The sequence below is a fragment of the Camelus dromedarius genome, chromosome 2, assembly GCF_036321535.1.
Source record: "Camelus dromedarius isolate mCamDro1 chromosome 2, mCamDro1.pat, whole genome shotgun sequence".
NCBI classification, from domain to species: Eukaryota; Metazoa; Chordata; class Mammalia; order Artiodactyla; family Camelidae; genus Camelus; species Camelus dromedarius.
In genome coordinates, this window is record NC_087437.1 from 48,110,221 (window position 1) to 48,127,114 (window position 16,894).

Genomic DNA, 16,894 nt, shown 5'->3' on the forward strand with positions numbered 1-16,894 from the left:
TCTCTTAGGACCATGGAAATATCCCCACCTGCAGAGAGTATGGTATTTCCTTGCCACCTTATACATTAAATATATAAAGAGGATCAATAAAACATTAGATTAATCTTTGTATTTTCAGATATACTGCAGTACATTGTACATAGGAGGTGCTCAATCAATATTTACTGAATAAATGAATGAAAGAAAAAGGGCTGTAAAGCACTGAACTTGGCAGAATAATAAAAAAGCAATCAAGTGAATACAATAAGATGATGTGTTTATCATCTTGGAAGCCAGACATTCTGGCTCTTTCTTAACTCAGGTTGGAAGGCTCTATGCAAAATCTGAGAAATCAGGATTGGAAAGTGCAGTACAGGGAAGAGTTCAACCTATGGACTGGGAGAAAATATTTGCAAAAGATGAGACTGACAAGGGCTTGATTTCCAGAATATATAAACAGCTCATACAACTTAATAACAAAAAAAACCCAAACAACCCAATCCAAAAATGGGCAGAAGACCTAAACAAACAATTCTCCAAAGAAGACATACAAATGGCCAATAGGCACACAAAACAATGCTCAATATCACTAATTATCAGAGAAATGCAAATCAAAACTACAATGAGGTATCACCTCACACCAGTCAGAATGGCCATCATTCAAAAGTCCACAAACGATAAATGCTGGAGAAGGTGTGGAGAAAAGGGAACCCTCCTGCACTGTTGGTGGGAATGCAGTTTAGTGCAGCCATTATGGAAAACAATATGAGATGCCTCAAAAAATTAAAAATAGACTTACCATATGATCCAGCAATCCCACTCCTGGGCATATATCCAGAAGGAACCTTAATTCAAAAAGATACCTATACCCCAATGTTCATAGCAGCACTATTTACAATAGCCAAGACATGGAAACAACCTAAATGTCCATCAACAGGTGACTGGGTAGAGAAGCTATGGTATAGTTATACAATGGAATACTACTCAGCCACAAAAAAGAATAAAATAATGCCATTTGCAGCAACATGGATGGACCTGGAGAATGTCATTCTAAGTGAAGTAAGCCAGAAAGAGGAAGAAAAATACCATATGATGTCACTTATGTGTGGAATCTAAAAAAAAAAGACAAACTTATTTACGAAACAGAAACAGATTCAGACATAGAAAACAAACATATGGTTACCAGGAGGGGAAGGAAGTGAGAAGGGATAAATTGGGAGTTCGAGATTTGCAGATACTAACTAATATATATAAAATAGATAAACAACAAGGTCCTACTCTGTAGCACAGGAAACTAGTATTCAATATCTTATAGAAACTTATGGTGAAAATGAATATGAAAGTGAATATACACATGTTCATGTGTGACTGAAGCATTGTGCTGTACACCAGAAATTGACACAACACTGTATACTGACTATACTTCAATAAAAAATACATATACAAAAATAAGTAAATAATGAAACTCCTCTTCCCCTTTCCCACGGGGGACACTCAGGGGCCACAGGAAGTGTATTGCTTTAATAAAAACCTTTTATTGGCAGCAGTGTGTTTTCAATAATAGTGCTGGTCATTCTTTCAACTCTGCCTAGTGTTATTATTTTTTTAATTTAATTTTTTGAATAGTTGTTATATGGTCCCAAAATTAAAAAAAAAATGAAAGAAGATATCTAGTGGAAAATCTTCCTCACACCCCCCTCCCCCATTGCCCTAACTCATCCACCCTAGTGCCCCATCCACTGTGATGAGTTTCTTCTGTATTCTTCCCGAGTTTCTTTATGCTTATACAAGCAAACACAGATACTATACATATTTTTATTTTCCCACCCTTTTAATGACAAGAGGTAACATATTATACCAGTTATTCTGTACCTTGCTTTAGCCACTTAATACACCTTAAAGGTTTTTCTGTATCAGTACATAATTTCTTCATTTTGATTATATTATATTAGCACACTATTCAGTTGTAAGGGTATAACTTTATTTCTCTAGTATCTTATTAGTGACTAGATTATTTTCTATTTTTTATCATTATAATCATTGCTGTAATAAATAACCTTGAACATGGTGCTACATATTTTCAAGGAGCAATATTAACTCACTGTTGCTAAATTTTGGAAAATTATCTTGCTTTTAGGTCAGACAGAAGCAAACAAAAAAATCTATACCAATACTCCTTATACGAGTGTTAATGTTTCAATTACTTGATTTTATTATTCTATCTAACTCTGGTTAATCTTCTCTTATATAAAAGTTAAACTGTAGCACAAAATATTAGCACAAATAAAGTTATAGAAAATTATTATAGAAATGTCAGCATAATGAGTTTTCTGATGGAGTCTATTGAAAATTATTTTCTCTTTGTGGTCTATACTATGTGTCGTTTGCTCCACACACAGCTTTACTCTTCTTTTTTTTAACTGAAGTATACCCAATTTACAATGGTGAGTCAATTTCTGGTGTACAGCACATTGCTTCAGTCATACATGGATATACATATATTTGTTTTCATATTCTTTTCACCATAAACTACTACCAGATATTGAATATAGTTCCCTGCACTGTACAGTATGACTTGTTTATCTCTTTATATATACCAGTCAGTACAGCTTTACTCTTGATTTCAAACCAAACTCCACCCTCCATATGTTCTTCTCAAGTCTTCTAACATCCCTGTTTTGGGCACTAGCAGTCCCTCAGTCGCTCAGATCAAAAATCTGCACCTAGTCATCTCTTTCTCTCACCTCCAGCATCCAATCTACCAGCAAGTTTTGTCAGCTCTGCCTTCAGAATGAATCTTGAATCTGACCACCTCTCAACAGCACCACTGCTGCCATCCTGCTCTCCTTGTTCACCCGGACTGAGGAACCAGCATCCCCGCTGGTGTTCTGCTTCCACCTGTCACCTGTCCCTGTCCCGGCCCCCCAGTATTCTCCTTAGCAATCAGAGAGGTCTTTTGGAAAGGCAGATCAGATCGTGTCACTGGACTCTCCCCCAGCAAATCACAACTGGCCCCCCTCTTAACTTCCCAACATTGAAAACCTCTCCTGCTCTTTCCCCGTGCCCCAGTCACACTTCCTGCTCCTGGGACAGACTGGACTCATTGCTACCCCAAGGCTTTGCAGCTGCTGTCTCCTTTGCCCACCACCAGACCCTTGTGGCTGCTTTTCACATTTAGGTCTCAACTCAAGTGTCACCTCCTTCAAGTGGCCCTCTGATCACTGTATCAAAATAGAACCTCCATCACTCTCTAGCCCTTTACCTTGTGCTTCTTATCACCAGTTATGGTTATTTTTCTAAGTGTTTGCTGTTGTCTCTACCATGAGGCTGAGATTCAGCAGAGCTTGGATTTTCTCATTTGTTGCTGCATCTATAGCACTTCGAGTAGTGCCTGGCTCATGGTAGGTGTTCGATAAACATCTGTGGAATGAATAGATAGATTATAAAATAAAATCTTGTTTGTGCAAATTTTTGGATAGTTTTGGAAATGACAGAGTAGTGAAAACTAGACTTCAACTGACGAAATGCTTTCAACCAAACCAGCTTTCATAACGTCTGTGTAATGTCCCATTTTAGAATGTGTCATAAAAAGCAGTGGTGTGGAAGTTGACAGATCTTAAATAGATTTAAATATATATGTATATGTATCTTTAGAAATTTTGGACAAACTGCTTAAACTCTCTGTAGATCATTTTTTTTCATGTGTAAAATGTGGATTTGAATGGTATGAATTCAAGTTATACTTTAATTATCTGTTAATTGAACAAGTGTTTATTGAACATCTACTATGTCCCAGGCATTGTGCTGGGCATTTGGCATCCTTGGTGAGCAAGGCTAATGGCAGCTCTCCATTAGTGGAGTTTACAGCTTAGGTAGGGAAGTCACATTTTTCCAAATAGTGAAAAGTGTGATGAGGAGTTGCATGTGGTGCAATGACAGCTCAGAACCGGGACCCTACCAAGTCTAGGATGTCAGGATAGACAGAGACATGTGACTTGAGATCTAAAGGGTGGTTCTAGTTAATTAGGCACAGAGAGGTTGGAGAAACTTGTGGGCAGAGGGGACATCCCTGCCAGGGCTAGGAGCATAGCACATTCTGAGAAGGGGAAACAGACCAAGGTGGCTGCCTGCAGAGTGACAGCGAGAGGCAGGCAGGGGCTACACGGTGTTACTCAGTGTGCTGTGTGGGCCTGTGAACTCGCTGGTATCATGCTGCGATGAGACAGGTATAGAAATGGAAAGTACGCATTCAGAAATTTTTATAGCAATTTCACAAAGTAATTTTATGTTTGTTCAATCTGATAATAAAAATGTGGGGCTTGCATTTTGCATGTCTTTTTTGTTTTCCTTTCATTTATCTGAGAATTTAATCTTTATCATATTCATAAAAGGATCAATTCACAGCAGTTAGATGTTAAAAAGCAAAAGTGGCCCTTTAGTAAAGATAGTTTGTGCAGCTGTGGGCTGTACCTTGTAAGCCAAGTTAAAGGTTTTGGTTTTCATCTTGTGAGAAACAGACATACAGCACAGCAAATGCTTATGGAGCTGGCATACTACATAATGGTCTGGCTGTGAAGCTAAAGTTTCAGCCAACAATTTCCTTTACTTCATTAATAGCTGAGTAAAACCACCCTACATGCATGTACAGGAAACTACTAGTAGATTGTGAGCCCTTGGATGGGATTTATCTGTTCCTGGGTCTCCAGAGCCTTCCTAATTCCAGGGAGAAGTTCAGAATAATATTGCTGAATTCAATTATAACTATAATTCAGAATAGTCACTCTCAAAGTTTTCAGCCTGTGACCCAGCTAGGAGCCTGTACCAGTCCCTTTTAGACCCCTGGTTTGTTCAAGGCTCACTATTCTAGGAGGGAGAAGGGCCACCAGACACTGGGGAACGAGGCAGGGTTACAGCCAGATGGGGACACACACACTTCCCATCCCAGGCTCCAGAAACGGTGCAGAGTGGCCTTCAGAAACAGTTAAAGACAAGTGGTGAGTGGGGAATGGGTGCCTTTGAAACAGTTACATATCTGAGTCACAATCTCAACTTTCCAGCTGATTCTTGCTTGAATTTTAAGCACTTCCTTCATTTCCCACAAGTAACCATCAGTTACTGCCAGCAGCACATAGTTCTTTCTGTGTCAGATCTAAAGCTCAGAGATTCTTAGAAAAACCCAGCCGCCCCTTTTGATGTTACAGAGGAGAATTGAGGGTGAAGGCCTGGAGTTGGCTTAACACTTACTCGGTTTTATCACACAGAGAACAAAAGCACCAGAGCATAAACCCCAGTTTTGTTGAAGGTAATTAAATGCAAACACACACCAGCAAAATTACCAAGACCCAGCCTCGAGGCCCCTTTATTCTATTACCTTTCACTACATCCTCTTTAGCCTGATAACTGCAATCTGGAAGCAGTTGTCCCTGTCATTAATGCGAGTTATTGAGAGTCCAACTGTAATTCTATCCTTCTTTTCTGACTCAAAGTTATATCCCAAAGGGAAATATGTCATGCCAGTCGGGCTCACATAAGAATGACTTATCCTATCAAGTCCTAATAGTCTTATAATGGAGAAAAGCAGTGGCAAGGATTACTTGAAACAAGGGATAATCCTAAGTGACATGTTTAGAAATCCTGATTTTTTTTTTTTTTTTTTTTTTTTTTTTGAATAGCTCTAGCCTCCTAAAAGCAGTTAAAATCAGGTTGCTGCCCTGGCTGACAGCAGGGGGCAGCAGATCAGAGTCGGCTCCAGCTCTGTGAACGTGGTTTCAAGGATGGAAAATTTGCTGCAGAAAAATCCTCAAAGTGCTTAAACCTAAATACGGAAAACCTAAGAGTTGATTCCTCATTTAAATTTTTTAAAAAAAGAGCTGAGTTAAGCATAAAGAGTTTTACATTTATTTTCAGTTTATATTCTAGTTTGTATTAGGTTGACCCTCATGAAATTGCCTTTTTTTGGTGTAAGTCAAAAGCTATTAAATATTGGCAATTTCAAAGGGTTAAAGCTAATATTTTGAGCAGAATTTAGGTACAGAAGTTCTCTTCAAGCAGACAACAGTCCTTGGTTCAAAGAGACTGTGATGGTGAGTCCTTGTGCAAAGTAAGGTCAGGTCCTGTTTAATTGCCCGCCTCTACCTCTCCCTACTCCCCACATCTGGGATCATGAGGATCCCCAAACCCCTCATCCATGTTGTCTGTCCCCAACCAAGCACTTCCTCAGCTTTGGTCACAGTGCCCCCGCCCGCCCCGTGAATACTCACTCACCTCACTGTCCCAGTCTCTCTCACTGCTCATCAGATCAAAACTCAGCTGTGGCTAACATCACAGGCTCTACAGTTCTCCCTTTCCTTTCAGACCCCCTGAGACCAAGCAGGACCACCCCTCCACCCCCCCGACTCCAGCCTCTTGTGTATAGAAAAGCTGAAGTCTCCCAGGCCTCCCTGAGTCATAAAAGAGCAGGCTTAAGCAGTTGACGATTAGGACAACAGTCATAGAGTCCTTGTCTGATGCACATTCCTAAGTTGTTTTACAGGTACTATATCTACCACAAGAGGGAAAACGCTAAACTGCATGATGACCAGATCTCTTCCCTGGCCTCCCCTTCAGTAATCACGTGAACTGTTACTGAGGCTGTTGCCCCCAGGATCATACATACCCCTGCTCCTCCCTGAACAGAAACCAATTACTGTTACCTAAGTCTCAGGAGGAAGCTGGAAAGAGAAAAAACAAGAACTACTTAGAACAAACCAGGCTTAAGATGGTGGAGAATTTGACTGCCAGTGGACACTAAGCCTCATTATACACTCTTTGTAATGTATTAGCATGCTAAATGACACACCCACCAGTGCCATGCAACAGCTGGAAAGAGCCATAACAGGACTGAAAAAAAGGCAACTGGCTCCAGCACACCTTGAATGAGGAGATGATGGCAGAGTCTCCAATAAAAGCCCATGTGGCCCAACCTGGAGCTGGAGCTGTCTCCACCGGCCATTTTGGCTCACATCTCTCCGCTCGAGTGCTTTCTTTCCTTTTCTGCTTTTGAACAATAAAGCAGCCTGCCTTCCGCTTCGTTCCTCTGCCTCTGTTGAGAATTCTTTCTCAACCGGTGGGCAAGGAACCACACTTTTGGTGGGCTTTCCAATTAGGGGATCTATTAGCTAACATTCCCACTTGGAAAACAAGGTTTCTATGTCTATGTTGCTGAGCCTTGAGTGAGTTCTTCTTGGTCTGTTCTGTTAGCGGTTCTCAAAGTGTGGCCCATGGCCAGGACCAGAAGCATCTGTATCACCTGGGAACTTGTTTACAGAGCAGATTCTTAGTTTTAACCTACTGAGTCAGACATTCTGGAGATGGGGTCCAGCAATCTGAGTTTTAACAAGCCCTCTGGGTGATGTGAATGCAGAGTGAAATTTGAGAACCACTGCACTAGGTCATAAAGCCGAGTTTCTCCTCTGATCTCATTTTCTGTTACCAACGGCCTTTTACAAATTTTATCTTCTAGGCAGTTTCTAATTTCCTTCCCAGCAGTTTAAACTTCAGCTGAATCCCAGGCTTGTAGCTGGGTCCTTATTATGCATGGAATGACTTCTCAGTTACCAAATGACACCCTCCTGGGATGCTGATATCATCCACTCTGGGTTCTGAAATGTTAGCCTCTGCCTATCTGTTGGAACCCAGGAGGTCGGCCATTTGTGGCAGCTGCAACTGGAGTTTGTGGTATCCCTGAACTTGGAGCTTTGCCTGCCTGCCTGAGTCTCCTATGGATGGGCTCAACCCCCCAGACCTGTCCTGCCTTGGTGGGTGGGTCCTACTATATCTGGTCTTTCTCTAACTCATTAGTACCAAACAACCACCTTTAGATCTGAAATATAGTAAATGCTTTCTAGGTTGTTTACATTTGAGCAGTTAAAAATAAGAGGAAGTGTTAGGAGATGTCATTCAAAGTAGATACCTTAGTTCTAAAAGAGGGCCCAACTTTTCCTTTTTTCCCCTGGAGGCGTTACATGCTTGCTCATCTGGACAGCGAATCGGAGGAAAAGGGAAACGCCAGCTCATAGAAATGTGAACTTTGAGAAAGAAATCATGTTACTTAAGCACAACTTCAAATTTTGCTTATTTGTCCATCTCCCCACTACATCTTGAGCTCCTCGAAGAAGGAAATTTTTGTCTAGTTAATTCTTGTATTTTTAGTCTGCAAAGATGGTAGATGCTCAATGAATGTTTGAGAAATGATTGAATGGAAACACACACACACACACACACACACACACTCTCTCTCTCTCTCACATGCAAAAATTAAGGATCTGTTTCTCCAGATGGTCTAGATTATTAAAGGTTACCAATAGAAAAATGGACTGTTTGCACTTGACCAAGATCTAAGCTCAGCATCCACTGTTCAAGGTGGGGAGCTACAGTAGATTTAGTACTTGGGTTGGGTATCTCTGTCAGTAAAGGCCCTGGCAAAGCTACTGTCCTTAGAATGTAGATCATCATCACATCTCAGGCTGTAAAGACCTCAAGGAACTCCTTTCACTTTTTGGAGGAGGAAACAGGCCAATAGGGGTGAAGTCAATTTTCTAAGGTCACCAAGTTGGTTGCTGGCAAAACCTAGAATAGAACCCAGACTTCCTATTAATTCTTTTCCCAGTCTGCTTTAGAAATCATGTTTGGCATTTATTTATAATGATAGAACCACATTGGAAAGGATGACTTTTCCCTAAATTTTTTTTTCAAGATTATAACTATCTTAAAAAATGACAATATGCCTGAAGCCGTATGCTCTGACTTATTTAAATTATTCTTGTCTGTTTCTTTTAAGAGAAATTCGCTGTGTGTTCTTCTCCTAAAGAAGTTCAAAGAAGTGTCATTTCCAAGCTTATAAATTGCAAATTCGTTGGATGCAGCACGGTCCAATTAACTCAAATGCTAACCAGAGGGGTCCTAAGATATTCAGTCAATTTCACATGTATCCTAAACTCAGCTTTCCTCAGCTGCACATATAATGAAAGAAATAGAAATAGCAATGAGATGTTGATTTTTGTCTATTAGATTGGCAAAGATTAATTCTTTTGGCTGGAGTACAGGTAAATAAGATTCATAGGCGGTATATGAGAGGGAAATTGGCAAAGTCTTTTTGGAGGGCAGTTTGCTGATGGAGTCAAACCTTTAAAAGCACATGGTCTTACATCAGCAGTTTTCCTTCTGGGTAGGGAGGGTATAGCTCAGCGGTAGAGCACATGCTTAGCATGCATAAGGTCCTGGGTTCAATCCCCAGGACCTCCATTAAAAAAATAAGAAGAAATAAGAAATCCAAATTACCTCCCCCCAAAAAGAGTTTTGATTCTAGTTATTTATGCTAATGATACCAGAAAGTGCAAAGATGTCCCTGTACAAGGATATTTATCCCAATATTATTTAGAAGTATGAATAACTGGAAGCAACCTAAAGTCTATGAATTGGGGATTAGTTATATACATTATGATAATCCATAAAACAACATTCTACATAGTTATTAAAAATTATAAATTATATTTACTGAGATTTAAAGATCTCTAGGACATAAGCAGGAGAGAAAAACACAGTTCAATACCTCAGGTACAGTATGATCATATTTCCATAAAATTGTGCGTGTGTGTGAGTGTGTGATTATAGGGAGGCATGTGTAAAGATGACTCTCAAAATGTTAAAAGTGATTACTTTGAGATGGTGAACTCGAGGTGCCTTTCTTTCCTCTTTATGTTTACATGAATTTTATACATGAGCAGGTATAAGATTTATAATTAGAAAGAAAAAATCTACCTTCATATTTTAAACAAAATGAAACTCAATATTTTAATATTGCCAAATTATGTTTTATGACATTCTGAGACATGAACACTAGGCAAATACATTTATGATGTTTCAAAAGCCACAAGGGTTAGGTTTCAAATATAATTTGACTTGATTCTTATTCCAAATCGGAAAAATAAAGGTTAACTTAAGCTCCACTTGTGTTGTTAACTTTTTTTATAAAGACACTTTTGATGAAATGATTCATGACCCTAGACTTTTATCCACAGACATCAGGTGTTGTTTCCAGGAGTGACAGCTCTTCTGGACCGTGAATATTCTTTCTGATCATGTACCCAGTGACTCTTGTTACCAGGAAATCTACGGCCAGTCACGGAAATGCTGCTGACCACCTGCTGCATAACTGCTATGCACACATGTGCCTTCCACGCAGGAGCTGTCACCCACCCCACCAGCGATGCTGCTCACGCTGGCACTTCAGGGAGCTCGTCCTAGATTAAGTGACTGGAGGCAGCGGAGCAAGGCACATTTCCTTCTTTTGACAAAGCTAATTTCAACACCAATGAAATACTACTCAAAAGCAAGCATTTCAAATGAATTTTTAACTGAAATTGGAAAATAGTTTGAAATTTTGAACCAGAAATGTTGATATAAAAGCAGATAGAATTTTAACAGTTTTAAATTATGGTGCGTCTTTACTTTTTCTCTTCCAGTTTCAAGGTACAGCAAGGGGACCCATGTGTCTGGAGTCAAGTGAGAGTGGCAGGCACTGAAAACCCATTTGTTGAATGAATGTAGTTCCACTTTACATGAAACTTTCCTGAGCACTGGAGTCCCTGTAGAACTCTGTCCCTAGAGATTCTGATTCAGTAGGTCTGTGGGAAGCCCCTGAATCTGCATTTCTAATAAGCTTCCAGGTGGTGCTGATGGACAACCTTGAGAAGCATTGCTTTAGGCTGCAGTCTGTTCCCTATATTTTCTGACACTTGAGCGTTTGAATTGTGGCCCATTCTGACATGCCGGATGGAAGAAGCATACTTCTCTATCCAGGAAGGTTGTCACAGTACTCAGAAGGACCCAGTGGGACACAAAAGATGGGACTATCCTCCCAGACCATTGATGCAGATCTGCCAAATCCAGCCTGGCAACTGATGAGCAGAGCAGATGCCCTGGCCAGCTTGCTTTCACATCCAGGCTGCACCAGGCCTCTCCAGACTGAGCAGGTTGGCATACCATTTGTGTATATGAATAGCCACTACCATATATGTATCTGCATAGAGTAAAATTTGTACCTACATATAACATGCTTCTGTGCAAGCAGATATGGCAGGATCTATGTATACATAGGAGGAAGATTGGAACGGATGTGTATACTGAACCAGGAATTAAGCTAAATGTCTGTTGAGTAAACTGAGCTATTTAGCGAGAAGGAAGGGCAGTGAGAATGAGCATTTTTGAAGCCTCCCTTATCTCCCATGCACTGGTAAGGATCCTCATACAAAGTGTCTCCGTTACTCCTGAGCATAGATGGCACAATGAGATGGGCTCTGTGATCCTTGCTCAGGGGATGAGGTCTCTGAGTCTCCAGGGTTAAACAACTTGTCTAGTAAGAATGAAACTACTGAATGGCAGATCTGGAATTGGAATTCATTTACACCTGACTTCAAAGTCTATATTTTCTCCACTGTTTTCTCACTAACACAACATGGAGCAAATAAAAAATTTATTTGATAAAAATATTATTATGAATCTAACATCAGTTTGTATTCCATAGATCATTTATTACCGTGGTTGTGTGGGTTTTTGCTGAGTACACGAAAGAGCTCAATACTAGTAGCCTCATTGTGTGTCTGATGTACATTTGATTGAACTAATGTACTTTTAAAAACATTGTTTTTTTGATGGCACAATCTCTTACATTAAAAAGTCATTGTGTTATGTGTGCTTCCCTGGTTACAAATGGCCAGTTGTCAATTTTAAAGCATTTTGGATAGCAAAGGACCAGATTTTGGCAGAAGTAATCTGGCCAGGAATCAAACCCAGAAGAAAAACCAAGCTTATGAAAAGCCCTGTATGATTTTGTTATTGTGGGAGAATTATTTTTAAAAAAATGTTGTGTTTGTGAAATCAGAGGAACCAAGGGAGCAATTGAGGTAAGAAGCCTTACATCAGCCCTAGCTTACAATATGAAATACACAACTATAACCACAGAAAGTATTTCTGAAGAATTTATAATAACACGGGAAAATGATAATGTGCAATGTCATGTGAAATAAGGAGACTGAAAGTGTATATGCGGGTGATTTCAATCACGAAAACCGTATCTGCACAGGAAAAAAGATTTGGAGAAACTACAACATAATAATGGTAATAGCTGTCTTTGCGATGTGCTTATGGGTCATTTTAGCATTCTTTACACCTGTGTGTATTTTTTTTTGTTTATTTTTTTTACCACGATCATATAGTACTTTAATGAGAATAAATACATCTTTCATTTTTTTTTAAAGTTAACCTACTTATTCTGTCCCTATTAGAGTGTAAGGTAGGCAGTACGAATTATTTTGAAAGCTATCATGGTAGCCTACCTTCTACTGTGTGTGTGTGTGTGTGTGTGCACGCATAAGAGAGAGACAGAGACAGAAAGAAAGAAAAAAAGAAATGAGGGGATGGGATAGGGTAGTGAGGAGGACTGGGCTGAATAATTCCTGATTGCTGGTATTTCCCTCCTGCCATTATTTTCAGGGTTCTGGAGTCAGGTTTACACACTGGCGAAGTACTTCACCATCTTACAGGATGAAGGTGGAGTAGGAGGGAGAGGAAGAAGCTTTCATCTGTGTAAGAGAGAACCTGCCTCCTGGGTTCCTGAAGGATAAAGTGAGTTAGTAAACCTCGTAGAACATGTGGCACTTAGGAAATGGTAACTATTATTATTGAATCAAAAGGAGCTACTTTAAGTTTCTTATTCAAGCTTTGCATCTAATGATTTCTCCCTTTTTGTCCCTTCTAGGTAACCTAATTTTGCTCTGTTAATTTTCCGAAACACCTTCAATTTGCAAAGGAACTTTGACTACTAAGGAATTAGGTCTTTGCTAGGAGGGCAGGACACAGTTTGTGTAGGTGCCCTTGACAGGAGAAGGGATAGGATTTCACGTGCCTCCCCATGAGCCTGGTCATCAAGAAGAAGGGTCAGGGTGAGCAGGGATTTATACACTTCTTGACTTTCCAGGCTTTCTCTCTTGTACTATCTCAGATTGCCAGGAAGGGTTTAACCCTCACTCCTATAAGCTATAAGCACCGTCTTCAGCACTGAGATGTGTGCTGGGCTGGGCTTTCTGAAAATAAAAGTAAGGGGAATACACTTAACAGCTTGCATGACTGTGTTTCCCTAGTTACTCAGTTATGTTCCATGTATTTAGCACTATCTCTGGACTGAGTGAGGCTGGTGCCTCGTTGAGTGCTAAAATGGCATCAGTGGGATGTTGAGTTATATAAACAGTCAACACACGTTTATTGTATCCCTAACAGATCCCAGGTGCTAAAAGAAACATAAACAAATGTATAAAGCAGAGCCTATCCTCAGGAGCTCCAAGTAATCTTGTGTGACAGCGTTAACCATCTTGCAATAGTACAAAGTTCATATTGTTTTATAGTAAGAGAAATGCTAATCAAATACAATTAAAGTATGGAGTCTAGTTAATGTTAATGCACCAAAGAACCAACATTGATTCATTAGTTGTGGCAAATGTACGATACTAACCTAAGATGCTAACCACAGGGGAACCTGAACGCAGGGTTTGTGGGGGCCCTTTGTTTAACCTTTGTACTTTTCTGTAAACCTAAAACTATTCTAAAAAAGAAAGTTTATTTAAAAAGTCAAATATTGGCTATATTCCCAATGTTGTGCAATATATCCTTGTAGCTTATTCTATACCTGATAGTTTGTATCTTTTAATTCTCCACCTCCGTCTTGCCCAACCCCCTACCCTCTCCCCAATGGGAACGACTAGTTCCTTCTCTATAGCCAATATTTTGTAATAACTGTAAATGGAGTATAACCTTTAAAAATTGTGAATCACTATATTGTATACCTGTAACATACAATATTGCACATCAACTATACTTCAATTTAAAAAATATGATATTGTAAAATAAGTGCATAAATGAATAAAGTTAAAAAAATCAGATAGAATTTGTTAAGCATGGCAAACAGTTTTGCCTACAAACTCACTTTCAGCCTTTCAACCCTGATTTCCTTTCATGTAACCCTCAGATGACAATCAATCACCTTGATTTTATTCTCTCTAGGAAAACCCGATGTGTTCACCCGTTCTAGCTGCAAGTCTCAGCTGCACAGAATCTTGGCTTTGGGATTGCCCTTGCACTGGATATAAGACATATGTAACCAGATGTGGTGGAAATCAGATCAGCTCTTTGGCTGGGAGAAGCAGGGTATCCTCAGTGTTTCTGAATACCTGTTTCTAAGGATTTACTAATCCTGGAATCTTAGCTCAGGGGTGTTGGTGTAATTTCTCAAGGGCATCCAACATTCACCAAGTCTGGTGCATTTGGAACAGGAAGAATGCAGGAAGATAAGGCTTCTCTTGTGTAAAATGATAACTCTGTCTCCTCTCTGAGCTTCAGCTTCTTCATCTGAAAGTAGGGTGATAACTATCAGTTCTGGCATTGCTTGGTCCTTTTGACCTAGTCCAAGCAGAGTGGCAGGCCCCACCTCTGCTCCCACCTCCGCCTCCACCACATCCACCACTTCTCCTGTTTCCGCCAGCTCCCATCACCACACTACCCCTGTACCTCTACCAACTCCCGCATCACCTTCACCACCACCATTCCCACTCCTAACCACCACCTCATAATGATGGCGCCTGAAGGCTTACTAAACATCATGACAATTGACTCTGAAGAGGTAAGTGTCTTTAAGACGAACTCCGCCGAGGTGAATACACAACATAGGTGTGAACCCTCTCCAGCCAAGCTCCACAGAGATGACACTACTCATGACATCCAGGCCAGAAATCCCTCCTTTCACCCAGTTAACTGTGGGCTGGCTGAGCACCCCTTTCTCCATTAGGCTCAATGGAAGACAGATGCCAGATGCACCCTGCCCATTGCTAACTTGGACAGATGAGATGTTAGATGATATTTAATCTGCCAATCCCTTCAAAATTGTGCCTCTGCACAAAAGGACTTCAAATTCAGTTACTCTGGAGATTCAACAAGAGTTGCCTGGTATGATTAGATCAGCATGATGAATTCAAACCTCAAAACCATCATTTAACACTCTGGTGCGTAAGGGAAATAGTGTGTTTAATAAAACTCTCAGCATCCACTGGGATTGGCATTATAAGGTTCATTAACACAATCACACAAAATAAGAGTTGAAGGGGAAAATATCATGGAGCAACATAATGAAAAGAGGAAAAGGAACTTTCAAAGCAGATATGTGTCAAGGAGGGGATGCAGGTGGAGAGGCAGCCTCTCTTGGAGTGTTTCAAATGCTTGCGGGTCATCATTCCATTTCAGAAGCTGACTTGCAGGGGTGCTGCATCTTCTAAATGCTCCAGGACCTGCTGTTGCTGCTTCCCACAGGGTATGAGACTGGTGTTGGCCTGTCTTCAGCCATTAGACTCCAGTCTTAAATCTCCTCTGTAGTTCAGTGTACAGTCACCTATTGTATTAGAGGTTAAGTTCTGATGCAGTAATTGTCAGAAGTGTTTTATTCACAGGGATCATAAAACATGAGCCCGGAAAGGACAGCCTAGTCTAGTGAATGGCTCATGAACTGGGGAAAAGATGGTTTTGCGCTCTTGGAAGTCTGCCACAGGACCTGGTGCCATCTGCATCCCTCTGGGAAATCCACCTAAGAATTACACTTCAGTTTCCTTGTCCTGAAAATTAAGTTTCCTACACGGACTTCTTTTTATGAGGGTAAAGGTTCTAGGACAATAACTTTTGATTGAGTAGGCATCCTTTGAAATAAATATACTAAACAAAACAAAACAAAACAAAAAACCACCATAAAACAGGAGTGAACAGTCCTGAAAAACAGGATTAATAGCTCTCGCTAGAAAGTGTCAGTAAAGGCTTCTTGAAATTCTTAGTCCAATGGTTCTCAATGTGTGGTCCCCAGACCAGAAGCCCTCCAATCACTCAAGAACTTGTTAGAAATGCAAATTATCTACTGAATCAGAAACTCTGTGTGTGTGTGTGTGTTGGGGGGGGGGGTCTTGGTAATCTGTATGGATGGTCATTTTTGAAGCCTTAAACTAAAGACTTCTAGAGGGTTCTGAAGAGAGTGAATAAAATATCTTGGTCTTGGGGAAATAAAGCTTCAAAGGAAGCCTGAAGAAAGCAGAGGCTGAATCTTAGCTTTGAGTACAGGTGGCTTTCTGTGTTAACCACAGACACGTAGACTTTTAGGCCTGGGAGAGACTTCAGAACATACAACCCAGTTAGGCCCCTCATTTATACAAGTGCAGAGAGCTCCAATGAATTGACAATTCACACGCCTAGACTTCTCTTATTGTCCAGAGCAGAGCATCCCACCTAATATGTACATGAGTCATGTGGAGGTTACAGCTGGGCCAGGAGATGCCCTGATCCCTACGAGTGACCAGGCGGGGCTGTGACCAGTCATGTCTCCTTGGAGAGTGGCCTGAGAAGAGTAGGGTCTGAGGGTGCACAGCTGAAAAAAGCTGGGAAGCACTTACCCAGAGAAAGAATGAACTGATGTGATTTAGTACTGATTTCTTGTCCTATAAAATGAGGGTGGGCAAAAAAAACGATGGAACTGGTATGATCACAGCCAAATAGGTCTCCCACAGTACAGCCCCAAAATGCTTGGCATTGGGACTCCTCAGCATTTCACAAGGTGCAGAATTTTAATTTTATTCACCAGAGTTTCAGGGAGGGGGATGAAGAATGTGCCGATTCTGGCTGGGTACCAGTCAGAGCTGGGGACTTGGCCATGCCTCCCAGGGAGTGTGTACAGAGGGGACAGTCAAGTCCAAGGAGCCTGGACTTTGGGTGAGAGTGGGCAGAGATGGATAAGAACAGAGTAGGGAGGAGGGGGAAGGGCAGGAAGGGAGGAGGAAGAGAGAGCGAGAGAAGT

General features: G+C 40.7%; 1 protein-coding gene across 11 annotated transcripts in view; it reads right to left on the bottom strand.

The window, feature by feature from the left end:
• The window catches only part of PEX5L (peroxisomal biogenesis factor 5 like), a 375,321-nt gene that overhangs the window by 118,417 nt on the left and 240,010 nt on the right, over positions 1–16,894 (bottom strand). The gene's annotated exons all lie outside the window — the stretch shown is intronic.